This window comes from Gorilla gorilla, chromosome 19 (assembly GCF_029281585.2).
Source record: "Gorilla gorilla gorilla isolate KB3781 chromosome 19, NHGRI_mGorGor1-v2.1_pri, whole genome shotgun sequence".
Taxonomy (NCBI): Eukaryota; Metazoa; Chordata; class Mammalia; order Primates; family Hominidae; genus Gorilla; species Gorilla gorilla.
The window spans coordinates 47,344,247-47,367,284 of NC_073243.2; positions in this window are offsets into that span (position 1 = coordinate 47,344,247).

Consider the following 23,038-nt stretch of genomic DNA (forward strand, 5'->3'; position numbering starts at 1 on the left):
GGGATCAATCCTGGAGAAACAGAGACATGTGACATTTCAAAGAGATAATTCAAAATAGCTGTGTTGAGGAAACTCAAATAAATTGAAGATAATACAAAGAAGGAATTTAGAATTCTATCAGATAAAATTTAACAAAGAGAATGAAATAATTAAAAAGAATCAAGCAGAAATTCTGGAGTTGAAAAATGCAATTGACATACTAAAGAATTCATCAAAATCTCTTAATAGCAGAACTGATCAATCAGAAGAAAGAATTAGTGAGCTTGAAAACAAACTATTTGAAAACACATAGTTAGATGAGACAAAAGAAAAATGAATAACACACAATGAAGCATGCCTACAAGATCTAGAAAATAGCCTTAAAAGGGCAAATCTAAGAGTTATTGGCGTTAAAGAGAAGGTAGAGAAAGATAAAGGGTAGAAGGTTTATTCAAAGGGATAATATCAGAGAACTTTCCAAACCTAGAGAAAGATATCAACATTTAATTACAAGAAGCTTATATAATACCAAGAAGACTTATCCCAAAGAACACTACCTCAAGGCATCTAATAATCAAACTCCCAAAGGTTGAGGACAAAGAAAGCAGCCTGAAAGCAGCCTAAAATCAGCACAAGAAAAGAAACAAATAACATACAGTGGAGCTCCAATACACCTGGCAGCAGACTTTTCAGTGAAAACCTTACAGGTCCAGGGAGAGTGGCATGACATATTTAAAGTGCTGAAGGAAAAAACTTTTGCTCTAGGATAGTATATTTGGTGAAAATATCCTTCAAACTTAAAGGAAAAATAAAGACCTTCCCAGAAAAAAGTTGAGAGGTATCATCACCAAATCTGTTCTATAAGAAATGCCAAAGAGAGTTCTTCAATCTGAAAGAAAAGTATGTTAATGACCAAGTAGAAATCATCTGAAGACTCACTGGTAATAGTAAGCACACCAAAAAACACAGAATAGTATTACACTGTAATTGTTGTGTGTAAACTACTCTTGTTTTAAATAGAAATACTAAAGGATAAACCAATTAAAAATAATAATACAACAACTTTTCAAGACATAGTACAATAAAACATAAAGATAAATAACAAAAAGCTTAAAAGCAGGAGGATGAAGTTAAGGTGTGTAGAGTTTTTATTAGTTTTCTTTTTATATGTTTCTTTATGCAATTGTAAATGAGGATTGTTAAGTCATTATCAGTTTAAAATAATGAGCTTTATAGCATTTGAAAGCCTCATGGTAACCTCAAGCCAAATAAACATACAACAAATAGAAAAAAAATTTAAAACAAAAAATTAAATCATACTACCAGAGAAAATCAACTTCACTAAAAGGAAAACAGGAAGGAAGAGAAGACCACAAAGCAACCAGAAAACAAATAGCAAAATGGGAGAAATTCCTACTTATCAATAGTAACATTGAATGTAAATGAACTAAACTCTCCAATCAAAAGACATAGGGCAGCTTCATGGATTAAAAAACAAGACCCAATGATCTGTTGCTTACAAAAAACACATTTCATCTATAAAGATGTACATAGACTAAAAATAAAAAGATGCAAAAATATATTCCATGTGAAGAGAAACCATAAAAGAGCAGGAGTAGCTATAATTAAATCAGGCAAATAGACTTCCAGACAAAAACTGTAAGAAGTGACAAAGAAGGTCATTATATAATGATAAAAAGTTCAATCCAGCAATAGAATGTAATGATCATAAATATATATGCACCCAAACTGGAGCACCCAGATATATAAAGCAGACATTAGAGCTAGAGAGATAGACCCCAATACAATTGTAGCTGGAGACTTTGACACCCTACTTTCAGCATTAAACAGATTTCCCAGACAGAAATTCAACAAAGAAACAGTAGACTTAATCTGCACTATAGAATAAGTGGACCTAATACATATTTACAGAACATTTCCTCCAAAGGCTGCAGGATATACATTCTTCTCTTTCACACATGGATCGTTCTCAAGGATAGGCCATATTCACAAAACAAGTCTTTCAACATTCAAGAAAATGGAAATAATATCAAGCATCTTCTCTGACCACAATGGAATAAAACTAGAAATCAACAACAAGAAGGATTTTGGAAAATATACAAATTCATGGAAATTAAACAATATGCTCCTGAATGACCAGTGGGTCAATGAAGAAATTAAGAAGGAAATTGAAAAATTTCTTGAAACACATGATAATGGATACCCAACAAAAACCTATGGGATACAGTAAAACAGTTCTAAAAGGAAAATTTACAGCTATAAGCACCTACTTCAAAAAAAAAAAAAAAGAAAAGCTTCAAATAAATAACCTAACAATGCATCTCAAAGAACTAGAAAAGCAAGAGCAAAACAAACCCAAAATTAGTAGAAGAAAAGATAAAGATCACAACAGAAATAAATAAAATTGAAATGAAGAAAACAATACAAAAGATCAACAAAAAAAACTTGGTTTTTTGAAAAGATAAACAAAAATGACAAACTTTTAGCCAGACCAATGGAAAAAAAGGGAAAAGACCCCAAAAAATAAAAATCAGAGATGAAAAAGGAGACATTCCAGCTGATACTGCAGAAATTCAAAGGATCATTAGTTGCTACTATGAGCAACTAAATGCCAATAAATTGGAAAATCTAGAAGAAATGGATAAATTCCTAGACATATAAACCTTTATCATCATCATATAAAAATTGAACCATGAAGAAATCCAAAACTTGAACAGATCAACAGCAAGCAGCAATATCAAAGCCATGCTAAAAAGTCTCCCAGTACAGAAAAGCCCGGTAGCTTAACTGCTGAATTCTACCAAACATTTAAAGAATAACTAATGCCAATTCTGTTCAAATTGTTCTGAAAAACAGAGGGAGGGAATACTTCCAAACTCATTCTACGAGTTCAGTATTATCCTGATACCAAAACCAGACAAAGACACATCTGAAAAAGAAAACTACAGGCCAATATACCTGATGAAAATTGATGCAAAAATACTCAATAAAATATTAGCAAACTGAATTCAACAATACCTTTAAAAGGTCATAAAAATATCATTCATCATGACAAGTGGGATTTGTTCCAGGGATGTAAAAGGATGATTTAACATACCCAAATCAATCAATGTGATACATCATATCAACAGAATGAAGGACAAAAACCATGTGATTATTTCAATTAATGCTGAAAAGAATATTTGATAAAATTCAATATCCCCTCATGATAAAAATCCTCAAAAAAGTGGGTATAGAAGGAATATACCTCAACCTAATAAAAGCCATACAAGACAGAACCATAGCTAGTATCATACTTTGTGGGGAAAAACCGAAAATCTTTCCTCTAAGATCTGAAACACAACAAGGATGCCCTCTTTCACCTTGGTTATTCAACATAGTACTGGTAGTCCTAGCTGGAGCAATTAGACAAGAGAAAGAAATAAATGCCATCTATATTGGAAAGGAAGAAGTCAAATTATCCTTGTTTGCTGATGATATTATCTTATATTTGGAAAAAACTAAATTGTCCATAAGAAAGCTATTAGAACTGATAAACTCAGTAAGGATACAGGATAAAAAATCAACATACAAAAATCAGTAGCATTTCTATATGCCAACAGTGAACAATCTGAAAAAGAAATCAAAAACATTAATTCCAGTTACAGTAGTCACAAATAAAATTAAATACCTAGGAATTAACCAAAGAGGTAAAATATCTCTACAATTAAAACTGTAAAACACTGATGAAATAAGTTGAAGAGGACACCAAAAATGGAAAGATAGTCCATGTTCATGGATTGGAAGAATCAACATTGTTAAAATGTCCGAACTGCCCAAAGCAATCTACAGATGTAATTCAATCCCTACCAAAATACCAATGACATTCTGCATGGAAATAGAAAAAACAGTCCAAAAATTTATATGGAACCACAAAAGACCCAGAATAGCCAAAGATATCATAAGCAGAAAGAACAAAACTGGAGGAATCACATTACTTGACTTCAAATTATACTACATAGCTATAGTAACCAAAGCAGCATGGTACTGGCATAAAAACAGATACATAGACCAATTTAATAAAATAGAGTACCCAGAAACAAATTCACACAACTACATTGAACCCATTTTTGACAAAGGTACCAAGAACTTAGACTGGGGAAAAGATGGTCTCCAGTAAATTGTGCTGAGAAAACTGGATATCCATATGCAGAACAATGAAACTAGACCCCATCATTTACCATATACAAAAATTTGGATCAAAATAGATTAAAGACTTAAATCTAACACCTCAAACTATGAAACTACTACAAGAAAACATTGGGAAAATTCTCTAGGACACTGACCTGGGCAAAAATTTCTTGAATAATACCCACAAGCATAGGCAAACAAAGAAAGGTAGACAAATGGGATCACATCAAGTTAAAAAGATTCTGCAGAGCAAAGGAAACAATCAACAAAGTGAAGAGACATCCAACAAAATGGGAGAGAATATTTGCAACTACCCCTCTAACAAGGGATTAATAACTAAAATATATATAAGGAGTACAAACAACTCTATAGGAAAAAATGTAATAACCCAAATAAAATATTGGCAAAAGATCTGAAAAGACATTTCTCAAAAGAAGATATGCAAATGGCAAACAAGTTTATGAAAAGGTGCTCAACGTCATTGATCATCAGAGAAATGCAAATCAAAACTATAATGAGACATCATCTCACCCCAGTTAGAATGACTTTTACCCAAAAACCAGGCAATAACAAATGCTGGCGAGGATATGGAGAAAAAATACTGATACTTCCTAGATGCTGCAAAAGATACATATCATATGAAAAATACAGTCAGCAACCTAAGAGAACATAGATTCTATAGAAGAAAAGACAAACATGAAATACAAGCAAAGGTAGTTGAAAGAGTTGCCAAACTTTGTGGTACTTTCAATGCAACAGAACTTCAGAGGAGAGTGAAATTGTCCTCAGCCAGGTTAGCCATAAAAACCTGTTGAAACAAGTGAAGCTCAGACCAAAAAAGAGTAAGCAACATTTATTTAGCCAAAGAAAATTGGAGTGAGCTATGCAGAATTAGTAAGGAAAGGAAGGAAGAAATATAAAGCAGAAGATTGGTGTTAGAAATAAACATAGTAGGAAAAAATCATTTTCCTGGGGCAAACGTTTCTGTGGGGAATCATTTACCTAGAATAAAAGACTAAATTGAGCTAAGAAATAAAGTCATTGTTATATTTGGAAGGACATAATTGGACTCATCAAACGTAAAATCTATGTGGTAACGATCAATATTATAACTCTTACACAATATTACATTTCTCTATAATGAAGACAGAGACAAAAGAGAATCAACTGAAAAGTAACATGGTGATTCTCATTCCAAGATTCTCTGAAGGTCACCATGCTGTGAGGCCCTTCAAACATCCTCTGTATTAGTTTTCCATCACTAAAATGTCATTATTTTTCCTCCTCATGAGAAACAGACTGTGATTGTGGAACCCATTGTTTTCTGAATGGGTAGCTCCCAGGTCTGTGTGCCCTTGCCAAAGATGGTAGTATCTGCAAATCCCCTGCTAAAAAGGTTAGTCTTTATCTGAAAATCTGCTTGCTTGTCTTTTATATTTTTATAAACCTGCCCTTCAGTGATACTGGATGGCACCTTGAGTCCACAATTTCTACTATAAGGGAAGTAATAAAAGAAACCTGAGCAATCCTCCACTCCCTGATTGACTCACCCCATCATCTTCCCTAATCAATGAAAGATTCAATGCAGGTAATAACTGGACTTCTAGGCACATATCAGGATATAAAGAGAAAGAAACTCTGGGAGTGCTGAAATCTCTATCTCACTGAAGAACAGAAGTGGGCCTTTGCTAAAAAAGAGAAAAAGTGATCCTAGGTTTTATCCCAAACAAGAAGAGTCATTTCTTAGGCATAGTTAATTAATCAGCACTTCCCATCCTTTGCTTTGAAGAATGTTTCAGAAGAGGTGGATAAGGGCTCTAAGATAAAAGTGGTTTTGGAATACCAACTCTTGGAAATATCAGGCTATCTTGGTTTCCTCATGGAAGAACACTCCAGAGCCTGTACTATTCCAAGGAGCATAGAGTATGCAGCAACCACACCAAGCATTTAACCATGGAACATTTTTTCCCTCACAATGCAAATGTTTCTCCAGCAGCAAAAGTTTCCCAGATGATTTCAAATATAATACAGTCAATTAACTTGCATTTTACAAATCACTGTTGCTTATAATTAAAACTTATCATGGAGAATAGAAGGAAAAACTACAGTGCTTGCAACTCAGCTGGCAATTCATCTTATATTTACTTTCCTTAAATAATAGATGATAAAAGTGATTGTTAAAAGAATGTACAATAGTAGTGTGCCATTTGGGGTAGAGAAACAATGGTCAGTACGATTGGACAAAAGCTAGAGATAAGCGCTAAATATGCTCAGTGATGCTCAGGTTTTATAGCTATACATTCATTTTCTTAAATTCCAAAAGAACATAACTTTGTTACTAACAGTCTAAAATTCTCAAGCCTCTGACCTATGTTTTCCCACTGAAACTATCATTTATATCAAATATATCAAATACCAGTTTTCTTACATATAAAGTTCAACTGCTTCATGGCTCATTCTTAGCATCTTTTTGCACTCAAGGAAAAAATAGTCTTGATGTACACAAATGAACAAAACTATTACAGCTTTATTGAAATCACCTAAGGCGTATTTATTACATACAACACTTCTTAAAACTCCCTTTCCTGATCTCTTCTCTCACTTTTGCTCATTCACAGCAAGTACCTTCCAATTTCTCCCAAATGTCCCCCAAATATCTCAGCCCCAGTAGAATCGTTCCTTTTATTTAGCCTATTATCTTCTGTCAGTAACTCTATTCTTTTTTTTTTTTTTTTTTTTTTTTTTTTGAGACGGAGTCTCACTCTGTCACCCAGGCTGGAGTGCAGCAGCGCAATCTCAGCTCACTGCAAGCTCCGCCTACCAGGTTCATGCCATTCTCCTGCCTCAGCCTCCCGAGTAGCTGGGACTACAGGCACACGCCACCACGCCCGGCTAATTTTTTTGTATTTTTTTTAGTAGAGACAGGGTTTCACCATGTTAGCCAGGATGGTCTCAATCTCCTGACCTTCGTGATCCACCCACCTCTGCCTCCCAAAGTGCTGGGATTACAGGTGTGAGCCACTGCACCTGGCCACAGTAACTCTATACTTTATATTGTAAATCTAGCTAAACTTTCAGCCTTCTCCCGTGTTTGCCTTTTAGGCTATTACTTCCACTAAATAATTCTCAGCCCACTACTAAATGTGTCTGAGTAACAAAGGTTCTTTCCCCTTAAAAGAGTAACAAAAGAGAGCAGAAATAAATCATTATTCATTAGTACCATAACTAGCAAGCTTCTCATGCCTGGAACAGATTGTCTCTATTATAATTCAAAGAATACAGTTTAGAAAGCAGTGATGTAAAAATAACTTTGTCCAGGGAAGAATTAAAGGACTCAGGAATGCATTTAAAATTATTCTCATAGAACAAAATGAAGGATGAATGGGTACAGGGAAAACAAACCCCTAACAATGGAAACTTTTTAATTTGAAGCTACCATATCTTTGCTAGACTTCCACTTCCAGAAAAATGAAATAGACATAATTTTCCCTATTTCACCTGTAAAGTACAACTAGAAAATCTCGGCATTGTATATGAAACAAGCATATGAAGATTTTGAAAGCTGGAGAAGAGAAGGTAGACTGACTAGGAAACTTGAGACCCAAGGAACAACAGGGGGGTACATTTTCTGGGTTTTCTTTTTACTTCACAGGTCCCAGACTTGGTGCTAAAGAAGCCAGCAATTTGGTAATGTCAATGAGCACAAACTAAAGTATCACCATCAAAAAGCTGCTCCCTCCAACCAAAATGCCAGGAAATGAACAGTTTAGCAAGACAGAAAACTGTCAGATAATAACTATTCTTTTCCAGCTGAACACCACAGAGAAAATTATGTTCCCAACGCCAACTATGCCAGCAAAGATTCAGTGAGGAGCCTAGATTTCCCCCTTAAAGAAGCTATAACCAGGTGCCCCAAACCCCTTACCCTCAGCAGGTGGTATCAGAGCAGGAAGCAATGATTTTGTTTTTGTTCAAGTGATAATGAGCTCCCATCCCCCATTGTGTCAGTAGGGACCACTGTGGAAGCCTGAACTTCCCACAAACACACAAAAGTAATGAGTCGCCTCTCCTCCTGCACAGGTGAGTGGTGTCAGAGGAGGCCTATGCAGAGTCTAAACTTCCATTACCTCCTAGTGTTAACGAGGTCATCCCCGAATCATGGTGTCAGTGGAGAAGTAACAAGACATTTCCCCCTATCCCAGTCATAGAGGAATGAGTGGAGGCCTGCTGGAGAGCCAGGAATTCAACCTCAACCCAGAAGAAGAAAGGAGCCCCCTCTAACCTGGCTAACCACTGCTGAAGCTGATCAGCGAGCGCCACTGATGTTGAAGCAAGAGCAAGGCATGTGTTTCCCATTAGCCAACCTAGGCTGCTGCCATTAAAGGCAGCCCCTGGCCTCCTAAGGCAGATCCACAGCACAGTTGTTATTGCCCCCAACATGAGCATGCCACCAGGGGCCTAGGGATCATCCTTCCCTTGCCTTCCACAGCTGCTGCCTACATACACCATCAGGGAACCTGAAGACAAGCCCCCCTGGCCCAAATTTGTTCCCCCAATGCCAGAGTATGTAGTCTGGGGGCCTGGGGATTGCCCAGCTCAATCTACCACAGTTGGCACCTGAGCACTCCTTCTGGGGGCCTGGGGTTGAGCTTACCCACCCTGCCAGTATCATCACAGCTGGCACCTACATGTATGTGCCACCTGCAGACCTGGCAACTGGCCCACCCACCTGCCTGGCTCACTGAACTCACTAACACTGTGGCCAACATACATTGCTCTGGGCTCAAAGACAGGCATTCTCAGCCCACCACTGCCACCACTGCAGCCCAAAGACTGACTGAACTGGCATTCCAGTCCCCAGAAAAACTTTACCACAGCCTCAACTAATAACCACACTCAAAGCTGCCAAGAAAATCCTAGGTTCCACTAATGCTGTTTATATCTGAAGAAATCATACAAAGACTACACTACTGTGTATACTCAAAATCAAAGTCAAAGTTCTCTACCCAATCAAAACCATAAATATATCTTCAGGAAAAAAATTCTCCTCTATGAAAGTAAATTCAAAAACATTGGAAGAGGTGACCATTACAGCAGATGTGCAGATAGCAATGTAAGAACACAGAAAACCTGAAAAAGCAAGGATATATGATACCACCAAAAAACACAGTAATTCTCCAGCAACAGATCCCAATCAAAAAATAATTTACAAAATCCCCAAAAAAGAATTTACAATATTGATTTTAATAAAGCTTGACAAGATACAAAATAATTCTAAAAAATAATGCAGAAAAATAATTTATGATCTGAATGAGAAGTTTACCAGATAGATATCATAAAAAGAATCTAACAGAAATTCTGGAACTGAAGAATTATTGAATGAAAGATAAAATACATTCAAAAGCTTTAACAACAGACCAGATGAAAGAGAATACAGAATCTCAGAACTTGAAGATAGCTCTTTCAAAATAACCCAGTCAGACAAAAATTTAAAAAAAAAAAAAAATTTTAAAAGAATGAACAAAGCCTTCAAGACATATGGGACACCAGGGAGTGACAAAATATTCAAATTACTGGGGTCCCAGAAGGTGAAGAAAAGATGAAAGGGTTAGAAAACCTGTTTAATAATAGATTAAAATTTCCCAAGCCCAGCAAGAGATTTAGACATCCAGATACATGAGACTAAGTTATCCCCAAACAGATACAATACAAAACAGTCTTCTCCAGTCCACATTACAATGAAACTCTCTAAAGTCAAAGACAAAGAGAGAATTCTAAAAACAACAAGAAAAATTAGTCACCTATAAAGGAAGCCCCATCAGATGAAAGCAAACCTCTTGGCAGAAACCTTGTAGGCCAGGAGGGAATAAGATATTTCAAGTGTTGAAAGAAAAAATACTGTCAGCCAAGAATACTATACCCACTAAAATTATCCTTCATCAGCTAAGAAGAAATAAAGTCTTCTCCAGACAAGCAAATGCTAAGGGAATTTATCACTACAAGACCAGGCCTACAAGATATATTCAAAAGAGTCTTAACCATGGAAGTGAAATCATGACATTTACTGTTATAAAAACACAAAAAAGTATAAAACTCACTGGTAAAGCAACACAAATAAGGAAGATAAAGGTCTTAAATGGTACTACTACAGAAAGCCAACAAAGAACAATGAAAAACAGTAAAAAAAAAAAAAAGGAAAAAAATAATATAGAAAACAGTTAAAATATGACAGAAACAAAAGGTCACATATTGATAATAACATTGAATATAAATGGATGAATTCTCTACATAAAAGATATAGACTGGCTGAGTGAAGGGGGAAGAATGATCAAACTAATGCTGCCTACAATAAATGCACTTTATCTGTAAAAACACATATAGCCTGAAAGTAAAACGATGGAAAAAGATATGCAATGCAAACAAAAAAACAAAAGCAAACATGAATAGTTATATTTATATCAGATAAAACAGACTTTAAGTCAAAAAGAGTTAATAAAGAAGACAAGGTCATTACATAATGATAAAGGGATCAATCCAGCAAAAGGATATAACAGTTCTAAATATATGCACCCAACACTGTAGCACCCTGATTTATGAAGCAAATATTATCAGAATTAAAAAGAGATAGACTCCAATACAATAATAATGGGGGATTTCAACACTCTACTCTCAGCATTAGACAGATCATCTAGACAGAGAATCAACAAAAACCCACTGGAGTTAAACTGGGTTTTAGACCAAATGGATCTAACAGACATTAACAGAACATTTTCTCCAACAACAGTAGAATACACATTCTTCTGACCAGCACGTGGAACATTCTCCAGGATAGACCATATGTTAAGACAGAAAACATGTCTCATAAAATTTTTAAAAAACATATCAAGTATCTTCTCAGATAACAATGAAATAAAACAAGAAATCAATAGCAAGAAGAACTTTGGAAATTATAGAAATACATGAAAATTTAAAATATGCTCCTGAATGCTCACTGGGACAATGGATAAATTAAGGTGAAAATCAAAACATTTCTTGAAACAAATGAAAATGGAAATACAATGTATCAAACTCTGTGGGATAGAGAAAAGAGAAAAAAATATAGCAATAAATATCTACATTTTTTAAAAAGTAGAAAGATTTCAAATAAACAATCTAATGATGCTCTTCAGGAATCAGAAAAGTAAGAATAAATCAAACCTAAAATTAGCAGAAGAAAAAATAAAAATCAGAGAATAACTAAATGAAATAGAGGCTAATGAAACAATATAAAGGATGAAAGAAACACAAAATCCTTCAAAAAGTTAAACAAAATTGTTAAACTACTAGCTAGACTAACCAAGAAAAGAAGAGATAAGACCCAAATGGCAAAATCAGATATGCAAAAGGAGACACTATAACTGATAACACAGAAATACAAAAGACAATTGGAAACCATTATGGACAACTATATGTCAACAAGCTGAAAAATCTAGGAAAAAAATGGATAAATTTCTAGACACATACAACCTAACAAGATTGAACCAGGAAGAAATAGAAAACCTGAACAGAACAATAACAAATATCACAATTGAGTTAGTAATAAAACAAGGAAAAGCCCAGGATTTTTTGGATTCACTGCCAAATTTTACCAAATGTACAAAGAAGAATTAATACCTCCTGAAACTATTTTTAAAAATTGAACAGGAGGAAATTCTCCTAACTCATTCTCTAAGGCTAGCATTACCCTAATACCAAAACCCAACAAGAACATACACACACAGAAAAAAAAAAAAGCAGATCGATATTCCTGATTAACATACATGCAAAATTCCTCAATAAAATACAAGAAAAACAAAATCCCAAAATGCCTCAAAAAAATAATACACCATGATCAAATGAGATTTATACCAAAGAATGCAAGGGTGATTCAACATATGCAATTCAAGAAACAGAATACATCAAATCAAAACAATGAAAGACACTGGATGCCACATGCAAGGTTTTTAAAAAATGAAGGACAAAACCATATGATCATCTCAATAGGTGCAGAAGCATTTGATAAAATTAAGAATTTTCTTTATGATAAAAACTCAGTGAACTAGGTATAGAAGTAAGATTCCCCAAAATAATAAAGGTCATTTATGACAAACCCACAGCTAACATCATGCTGAATGAGGAAAAGTTAAATCCCTTTCCTCTAAGAACCAGAACAAGAGGATGATGTCCACTCTCATCACTCCTATTCAACAAATTAGTGGGAATCTTAGAGCAATCAGGCAAGAGAAAGAAATAAAAGGCATCCAAATTGAAAAAGAGGAAGTCAAATTGTCCCTCTTTGCAGATGACATAATTTTATATTTAGAAACATCAAAAGATTCCACCAAAAAAAAAACTCTTAGAACTTATAAATTTAGTAAAGCTACAGGATACAAAATCAACATACAAAAATCAGTACAGTTTCTATATACCAATAATGAAATAACTGAAAAAGAAATCATAAAGGCAGTCTCATTTATAAAAACCACAAAAGAAACCTAGGAATAAATTTAACCAGGGAGGTGAAAGATCTATACAAGTAAAAATAACTACAAAACACTGATGAAAGAAATTGAATGGGGACACAAATGGAAAGAGATTTCATACTTATGGATCAGAAGAATTAATATCATTAAAATGATCATCCTTCCTAAATCAATCTACAGATTCAATGCTATCCCTATCAAAATACCAATGTCATTTTTCACAGAATTAGAAAAACAACCCTAAAATTCATATGGAATGAAAAATGAGCCCAAATAGACAAAGCAATTCTGAGCAAAAATAATAAAGGTGCAAGTATCCCACGACCTGACTTCAAAATACATTACAATGTTATGATAATGAAAACAGCATGGTATTGGTATAAAAATAGACAAATAGACCAATGGAACAGCATCGATAACCCAAAAATGAATTCACATATTTATAGCCAACTGATCTTCAACAAAACAATCAGGAACATACACTGGGGAAAGGACATCCTTTTTAATAAAAGGTGTTGGGAAAACTGGAAACTCATTTGCAGAAGAACAAAACAAGGCTATCTCTCACCATATTAGAAAATCAACTCAAGATGAATTGACAACTTAAATGTAAGACCTGAAGATATAAAACTACTAGAAGGAAAATATTTCACAACATTGGTCTAATCAAAGATTTTAGATTTTACATCTATGACCTCAAAGACACAAATAACAAAAACAGACAAACTGAACAACATTAAACTAAAATCTTCTGCATAGCAAAGGAAGCAATCAACGGAATGTAGAGACAGCCTGTTGAATGGCAAAAAATATTTGCAAACTATTTATCCAAGAAGGAACTAATATCCAGAATATACAAGGAACTGAAACAACTCAACAATAAAAAAATAATGATAATCTTATTTTAAAATAGGCAAAGGACATAAATAGCCATTTCTCAAAAGAAGACATACAAGTGGCCAACAGGTATATGAAAAAAAAAGTTCAGCATCACTAATCATCAGGAAAATGCAAATTAAAACTACAATGAGATATCATCTTACCACAGAATAGCTGTTATTAAAAGGACAAAAAATAATAGATGCTGATCAGGACATAAAGAAAACATAGGTCTTATATACTCTTGGTGGAAATGTAAATTAGTATTGTGACTATGAAAAACAACATAGAGATTTTTCAAAAAAAATAAAAGTAAAACTATCATATAATTTAACAATCCCACTACTGGATATTTATCCAAATGAGAAAAGAGCCCAAATAGCCAAAGCAACCCTGGGTAAAAGTAATAAAAGTGGAGGTATCACACTACGTGACTTCAAAATACGTTACAATGTTATGATAACAAAACAGCATGGCATTGGTATAAAAACAGACAGGCAGACCAATGGAACAGAAAAGTTAACCCAGAAATAAATTCACATATTTATAGCCAACTGTTCTTCAGCAAGACCAACAAGATGTAAAAGGGATACCTGCACTTGCTTGTTTATCACAATACTATTCACAGTAGCAAAGAAATAAAATCAACCTAAGTGTCTATCAATAGATAATGGATAAAGAAAATTTGTTATAAATATACAACTGAACATTATTCTGATATAAAAAGGAATCATGTCATTTGCAGCAACACAGATGGAACTAAAAGTCATTATGTTAAATGAAATAAGCAAGGCATGGAATGACAAATACAACATATTCTCACCATATGTGAGAGCTTAAAAAGTTGACCTGTTGGAAATAGGGAATAGAGGAACAGATTCCAGAGCCTGGGAAGGGTGTGTGGGTGAGAAGGGGAATGGAGAAAAGTTGGTTAATGATTATAAACATACAGTTAGAATAATATGTTCTAATGTTTGATAGCAGAGTAGAATCACTATAGTTAGCAACAATGCAGTGTATATTTCAAAGTAGCTAGCAGAGAGAACTTGAGATGTTCCCAACACATAGAAATGATAAATACTCAAGGTGATGTATACTTCAAATACGCTGATTTAGTCATTACACATTCTATGCATGTAACAAATACTTACATGTACCCCATAAATATGTAAAATATTGTGTACCAATAAAAGAAAAGCAAAATAAAATGAAATTTAAAAATCCAATGTTAATAACATAATACCCAAAATACCTAAAATTCAATGGAAAATCATGTCATACAAAGAATAAGAAAGATCTTAAACTGAATAGAAAAAGACAATCAGCAGATGCCAACGCTAAGATGACAGAGACATTAGAATTATCTGACAATTATTTAAAGCATTCACCATAAAATTGTTTCAGTAAGCAATTATAAGCACGTTTAAATGAAAAAAATAAAAAGTTTTAACACAGAAATAGAAAGTCTAAGAAAAAAAATTAGAAGATATAAAGAACAACCAAATAGAAATTTTAGGACTAAAAAATATACTAATGAAAATTGTTTAAAACTCAGTGGATAAGCTCAATAGCAGAAGGGAGGTGACAGAGGAAAGAATCAATGACGTGGAAGGCAGAATAATATAAATCACCCAATCTGAATGACAGAGAAAAAAAATAGACTGAAAGAGAAAACAGAGAGCCTGAGGGACCTATAAGACAATATAAAAAGATCTACTATTGTGTATTGGGTCAGGGAAGGTGGAGGGAAAGAGTACAGGACTGAAGAAGTACTCAGACAAATCATGGCTGAAAACTTCCAAAATTTAGTAAAAACATAATCCTACAGATTCAAAAAGCTGACTGAACCCCAGAGAAGATAAACTTAGAGAAATCACAATAAAATATATTATAGTCAAGCTTCTTAAAGAAAACAAAATCTTGAATGTGAGAGTGAAATACCACCTTGCCTATAGTAAATAAACAATTTGAATGGCAGCAGATTTCTCATTGAAAACCATGGATGCCATAGAAAGTGGCACCCCGTTTTTCCAGTGCTGAAAGGACAGAACTGTCAACACAGAACATTACATCAACAAAATATCCTTCATGGATGAGTGGATAAACAAAATGTCATTGTCTAGGGTAAATACCTGGGGTTCATTTTCTCACGCCAAGAAGATTAAGGACATGGACACACACGAGGAGTGAGTTTAGGAGTGGAGGTTTAAAAGACAAAAGAAAGAGAAAGGAGAACGGCTGCCTCCCTTGCCAGAGAGAGGGGCTCCAAAATGGGAAAATCCAGCCCACGGTGGACTGCACTAGATCTTATAGCCAGGCATGGGGAGGTGGTATCTGATTTAGATAGGGCCCACAGATTGGTTCAATCAGATGTGATGTCTACATAGCACACAGGGAAGGCTAGTTGCCCCACCCTAATCTTATTATACAAATGGGGTCTTTGCCTGGCTGGCACCATATTGTCTTCTTCCTACTGTACATGTGGTTTGGCAAAGAGAAGGGAAGATGGAGCTGCCATTTTGAACATGCCTAGTCCCAAGTTGCCTTTTCCTATTGGCATAACTTCTGGCATTCACTCCTGCAAGCTTCCAGCTTGCTTGTCTATGTCTGTAGCTTGATTTTACAGGCTTATCTTTATTAGAAAAGAAAATTACTTGGGGGCTGCTTTTCATTAAAAGGGAAATCTTACTGAGGAATCCTGTACCCTCACTATCGGCCTAAGTAATTTCTTCTTAACTCCTATGTCATTGGTACCTTGGTCTTGAACTTCCTGGCCTCCAGAACTGTGAGAAATAAAATTCTGTTCTTTTTATACTATCCAGTCAGTCATATTTTGTTTCAGTAGCATAAGTGAACTAGGACCAAGGGGTTGCGTGCATCTGCAGAGAATTAGGACATTGTGAGATCCCCAGCCATTTCCTCATTATCTTGGTCATAGTGAGAGCTCTGAGACAGTGTGGTAATGAGTGACTGGGAGTTGAGAGACCCGTGTTTAAATTTTGCTGGCAATATCAAGCTGTGGGCAGATTATATAATATCTTTGTACCTCCATTTTCTCATTGAGAAAATGGGGTTAAAATGCCCATCTTTCAATGTTGTGAGGTCTAAATTGATTCTGTAGAATGCCAGGCACATTACAGTAGAAACACGATCACACAGGCATAATAAATGTGAACCTCACCCTACTCCTAATGTTCTACATGATGTGAAGGCCTAAAGCAAAAGTAGTTTATGACCCACCATTTTCTTTTCATAACTGTTTCAAATTTTTGGATTATTATACTTTAAGTTCTAGGGTACATGTGCACAATGTGCAGGGTTCTTACATAGGTATACATGTGCCATGTTGGTTTGCTGCACCCATTAACTCATCATTTACATTAGGTATTTCTCCAAATGCTATCCCTCTCCCAGGCCCCCACCCCATGACAGGCCCCAGTGTGTGATGTTCCCCACCCTGTGTCCAAGTGTTCTCATTGTTCAATTCCCACCTATGGGTGAGCACATATGGTGCTTGGCTTTCAGTCCTTGTGATATTTTGCTCAGAATGGTGGTTTCCAGCTTCATCCGTGTCCCCACAAAAAAGCATGAACTCATCCTCTTTTATGGCTGCATAGTATTCCATGGTGTATATGTGCCACATTTGCTTAATCCAGTCTATCACTGATGGACATTTGGGTTGGTTCCAAGTCTTTCCTCTTGTGAATAATGCCGCAGTAAATATACATATGCATGTGTCTTTATAGTAGCATGATGTATAATCCTTTGGGTATATATCCACTAATGTGATCGCTGGGTCAAATGGTATTTCTGGTTCTAGATCCTTGCAGAATCACCACACTGTCTTCCACAATGGTTGAACTAGTTTACCCTCCCATCAACAGTGTAAAAGTGTTCCTATTTCTCCACAGCCTCTCCAGCACCTGTTGTTTCCTGACGTTTTAATGATCGTCATTCTAACTGGTGTGAGATGGCATCTCATTGTCGGTTTGATTTGCATTTCTCTGATGGTCAGTGGTGATAAGCATTTTTTCATGCATCTGTTGGCTGCATAAATGTCTTCTTTTGAGAAGCGGTTGTTCATATCCTTTGCACACTTTTTGATAGAGTTGTTTTTTCCTTGTAAATTTGTTTAAGTTCTTTGTAGATTCTGGGTATTAGCCCTTTGTCAGATGGATAGATTGCAAAAATTTTCTCCCATTCTGTAGGTTGTCTGTTTACTCTAATGGTAGTTTCTTTTGCTTTGCAGAAGCTCTTTAGTTTAATTAGATCCCATTTGTCTATTTTGGCTTTTGTTGCCTTTGCTTTCGGTGTTTTAGTCATGAAGTCCTTGCCCATGCCTATGTCCTGAATGGTATTGCCTAGGATTTCTTCTAGGGTTTTTACGGTTTTAGGTCTATCATTTAAGTCTTTAACCCATCTTGATTTAATTTTTGTATAAGGTGTAAGGAAGGGATGCAGTTTCAGCTTTCTACATATGGCTAGCCAGTTTTCCCAGCAACATTTATTCAATAGGGAATCCTTTCCCTATTTCTTGTTTTTGTCAGGTTTGTCAAAGATCAGATGGTTGTAGAGGTGTGGTTTTATTTCTGAGGCCTCTGTTCTGTTCCATTGGTCTATATATCTGTTTTGGTACTAGTACCATGCTGTTTTGGTTACTGTAGCCTTGTACTATAGTTTGAAATCAGGTAGCGCGATGCCTCCAGCTTTGTTCTTTTGGCTTAGGATTGTCTTGGCAGTGTGGGCTCTTTTTTGGTTCCATATGAACTTTACAGTAGTTTTCTCCAATCCTGTGAAGAAAGTCATTGGTAGCTTGATGGAGATGGCATTGAATCTATAAATTACCTTGGGCAGTATGGCCATTTTCACTTTATTGATTCTTCCTATCCGTGGGCATGGAATGTTCTTCCAATTGTTTGTGTCCTCCTTTATTTCATTGAGCAATGGTTTGTAGTTCTCCTTGAAGAGGTCCTTCACATCCCTTGTTGGTTGGATTGCTAGGTGTTTTACTCTCTTTGTAGCAATTGTGAATGGGAGTTCACTCATGATTTGGCTCTCTGTCTGTTATTGGTGTATATGAATGCTTGTGACTTCTGCACATTGATTTTGTATCCTGAGACTTTGCTGCAGTTGCTTATCAGCTTAAGGAGATTTTAGGCTGAGATGATGGGGTTTTCTAAATATACAATCATGTCATCTGCAAACAGGGATAATTTGACTTCCTCTTTTCCTAATTGAATACCCTTTATTTCTTTCTCTTGCCTGATTGCCCTGGCCAAACTTCCAACACTATGTTGAATAGGAGTGGTGAGAGAGGGCACCCTTGTCTTGTGCCAGTTTTCAAAGGGAATGCTTCCAGTTTTTGCCCATTCAGTATGATATTGGCTGTGGGTTTGTCATAAATAGCTCTTATTATTTTGAGATACTTTCCATCGGTGCCTAGTTTATTGAGAGTTTTTAGCATGAAGGGTTGTTGAATTTTGTCAAAGGCCTTTTCTGCATCTATTGAGATAATCATGTGGTTTTGGTTGTTGGTTCTGTTTATGTGACGGATTCTGTTTATTGATTTGCATATGTTGAACCAGCCTTGCATCCCAGGTATGAAGCCGACTTGATTGAGGTGGATAAGCTTTTTGATGTGCTGCTGGATTTGGTTTGCCAGTATTTTATTGAGGATTTTCACATCGATGTTCATCAGGGATATTGGTCTAAAATTATCTTTCTTTATTGTGTCTCTTCCAGGCTTTGATATCAGGATGATACTGGCCTCATAAAATGAGTTAGGGAGGATTCCTTCTTTTTCTATTGATTGGAATAATTTCAGAAGGAATGGTACCAGCTTCTCTTTGTACCTCTGGTAGAATTCGGCTGTGAATCCCTCTGGTGCTGGACTTTTTTTGGTTGGTAGGCTATTAATTATTGCCTCAATTTCAGAGCCTGTTATTGGTCTATTCAGAGATTCAACTTCTTCCTGGTTTAGTCTTGGGAGGGCATAAGTGTCCAGGAATTTATCCATTTCTTCTAGATTTTCTAGTTTATTTGTGTAGAGGTGCTTATAGTATTCTCTGATAGTAGTTTGTATTTCTGTGGGATTGGTGGTGATAATGCCCTTTATCATTTTTTATTGCATCTATTTGATTCTTCTCTCTTTTCTTCTTTATTAGTCTTGCTAGTGGTCTATCAATTTTGTTGATCTTTTCTAAAAACCAGCTCCTGGATTCATTGATTTTTTTAAGGGTTTTTTGTGTCTCTATCTCCTTCAGTTCTGCTCTGATCTTAGTAATTTTTTGCCTTCTGCTAGCTTTTGAATTTGTTTGGTCTTGCTTCTGTAGTTCTTTTAATTGTGATGTTAGGGTGTCAATTTTAGATCTTCCCAGCTTTCTCTTGTGGGCATTTAGTGCTATAAATTTCCCTCTACACATTGCTTTAAATGTGTCCCAGAGATTCTGGTACATTGTGTCTTTGTTCTCATTGGTTTCAAAGAACATATTTATTTCTGCCTTCATTTCGTTATGTACCCAGTAGTCATTCAGGAGCAGGTTGTTCAGTTTAAATGTAGTTGTGTGGTTTTGAGTGAGTTTCTTAATCCTGAGTTCTAGTTTGATTGCACTGTGGTCTGAGAGACAGTTTGTTATAATTTCTGTTCTTTTACATTTGCTGAGGAGTGCTTTATTTCCAACTATGTGGTCAATTTTGGAATAAGTGTGATGTGGTGCTGAGAAGAATGTATATTCTGTCAATTTGGGGTAGAGAGTTCTGTAGATGTCTATTAGATCCGCTTGGTGCAGAGCTGAGTTCAATTCCTGGATGTCCTTGTTAATGTTCTGTCTCGTTAATCTGTCTAATATTGACAGTGGGGTGTTAAAGTCTCCCATTATTATTGTGTAGGAGTCTAAGTCTCTTTGTAGGTCTCTAAGGACTTGCTTTATGAATCTGGGTGCTCCTGTATTGGGTGCATGTATATTTAAGATAGTTAGCTCTTCTTGTTGAATTGATCCCTTTACCATTATGTAATGGCCTTATTTGTCTCTTTTGATCTTTGTTGGTTTAAAGTCTGTTTTATCAGAGACTAGGATTGCAACCCCTGCCTTTTTTTTTTTCTTTCCATTTGCTTGGTAGATCTTCCTCCATCCCTTTACTTTGAGCCTATGTGTGTGTCTGCATGTGAGATGGGTCTCCTGAATACAGCACACTGATGGATCTTGACTCTTTAGCCAATTTGCCAGTCTGTGTCTTTTAATTGGGGCGTTTAGCCCATTTACATTTAAGGTTAATATTGTTATGTGTGAATTTGATCCTGACATTATGATGTTAGCTGGTTATTTTGCCCATTCGTTGATGCAGTTTCTTCCTAGCACTGATGGTCCTTACAATTTGGCATATTTTTGCAGTGGCCGGTACTGGTTGTTCCTTTCCATGTTTAGTGCTTCCTTCAGGAGCACTTGTAAGGCAGGCCTGGTGGTGACAAAATCTCTCAGCATTTGCTTGTCTGTAAATGATTTTATTTCTCCTTCACTTATGAAGCTTAGTTTGGCTGGATATGAAATTCTGGGTTGAAAATTCTTTTCTTTAAGAATGTTGAATATTGGCCCCTACTCTCTTCTGGCCTGTAGGGTTTCTACAGAGCAATCCACTGTTAGTCTGATGGGCTTCCCTTTGTGGGTAACCCGACCTTTCTCTCTGGCTGCCCTTAACATTTTTTCCTTCATTTCAACTTTGGTGAATCTGACAATTATGTGTCTTGGGGTTGCTCTTCTCGAGTAGTATCTTTGTGGCATTCTCTGTATTTCCTGAATTTGAATGTTGGCCCACCTTGCTAGGTTGGGGAAGTTCTCCTAGATAATATCCTGCAGAGTGTTTTCCAACTTGGTGCCATTCTCCCCATCACTTTCAGCTACACCAATCAAACATAGATTTGGTCTTTTCACATAGTCCCATATTTCTTGGAGGCTTTGTTCATTTGTTTTTACTCTTTTTTCTCTAAACCTCTCCTTGCTTTGTTTCATTAATTTGATCTTTAATCACTGATACCCTTTCTTCCACTTGATCGAATCAGCTACTGAAGCTTGTACATGCATCACGTAGTTCTTGTGCCATGGTTTTCAGCTCCAGCAGGTCACTTATGGTCTTCTCTACACTGTTATTCTAGTCAGCCATTCTTCATTGTGATGGATTCAAACATCCTCCTTTAGCTTGGAGAAGTTTGTTATTACTCACCTTCTGACTACTTCTGTCAACTTGTCAAAGTCATTCCCCATCTAGCTTTGTTCTGTTGCTGGCAAGGAGCTGTGATCCTTTGAAGAAGAGGCACTCTGGCTTTTAGAATTTTCAGCTTTTCTGCTCTGTTTTTTCCCCATCTTTGTGGTTTTATTTACCTTTGGTCTTTGATGTTGATGACCTACAGATGGGGTTTGGGTGTGGATGTCCTTTTTGTTGATGTTGATGCCATTCCTTTCTGTTTGTTAGTTTTCCTTCTAAGAGTCAGGTCCCTCAGCTGCAGGTCTGTTGGAGTTTGCTGGAGGTCCACTCCAGAACCTCTTTGCCTGGGTACCACCAGTGGAGGCTACAGAACAGCCAATATTGCTGCCTGATCCTTCCTCTGGAAGCTTCATCTCAGAGGGGCACCTGCCTGTATGAGGTGTCAGTCAACCCCTACTGGGAGGTGTCTCCCAGTTAGGCTACACCGGGGTCAGGGACCCACTTGAGGAAGCAGTCTGTCCATTCTCAGAGCTCAAACGCCAGGCTGGGAGAACCTCAAATACCATGCTGGGAGAACCACTGCTCTCTTCAGAGCTGTCAGACAGGGACGTTTAACTCTGCAGAAGTTTCTGCTGCCTTTTGTTCAGCTATGACCTGCCCCCTGAAGTGGAGTCAACAGAGGCAGTAGGCCTTGCTGAGCTGTGGTGGGCCCCACCCCGTTCGGGCTTCCCCAACTGCTTTGTTTCCCTACTCAAGCCTCAGCAATGGCAGATGCCCCTCCCCCTGCCAGGCTGCTGCCTTGCAGGTCAATCTCAGACTGCTGCACTAGCAGTGAGCAAGGCTCTGTGGGCGTGGGACACACTGAGCCAGGCACAGGATATAATCTCCTGGTGTGCCATTTGCTAAGACCATTGGAAAAGCACAGTATTTATGTGGGAATGTCCCATTTTTCCAGATACAATCTGTCACAGCTTCCCTTGGCTAGAAAAGGGGGGAAATCCCCCTACCCCTTGTGCTTCCTGGGTAAGGTGATGCCCCACCCTGCTTCAGCTCAACCTCTGTGGGCTGCACCCACTGTCCAACCAGTCCCATTGAGATGAACCAGGTACCTCAGTTGGAAATGCAGAAATCACCCATCTTCTTCGTCGATCATGCTGGGAGCTGCAGACCAGAGCTGTTCATATTTGGCCACCTTGGATGACTCCAACTGTTTCAAATTTTTATATCAGAAATATTGCTTATACTCAACTAAAAATTTGGTAATTAAAACCTTTTATTTTTAAATAATC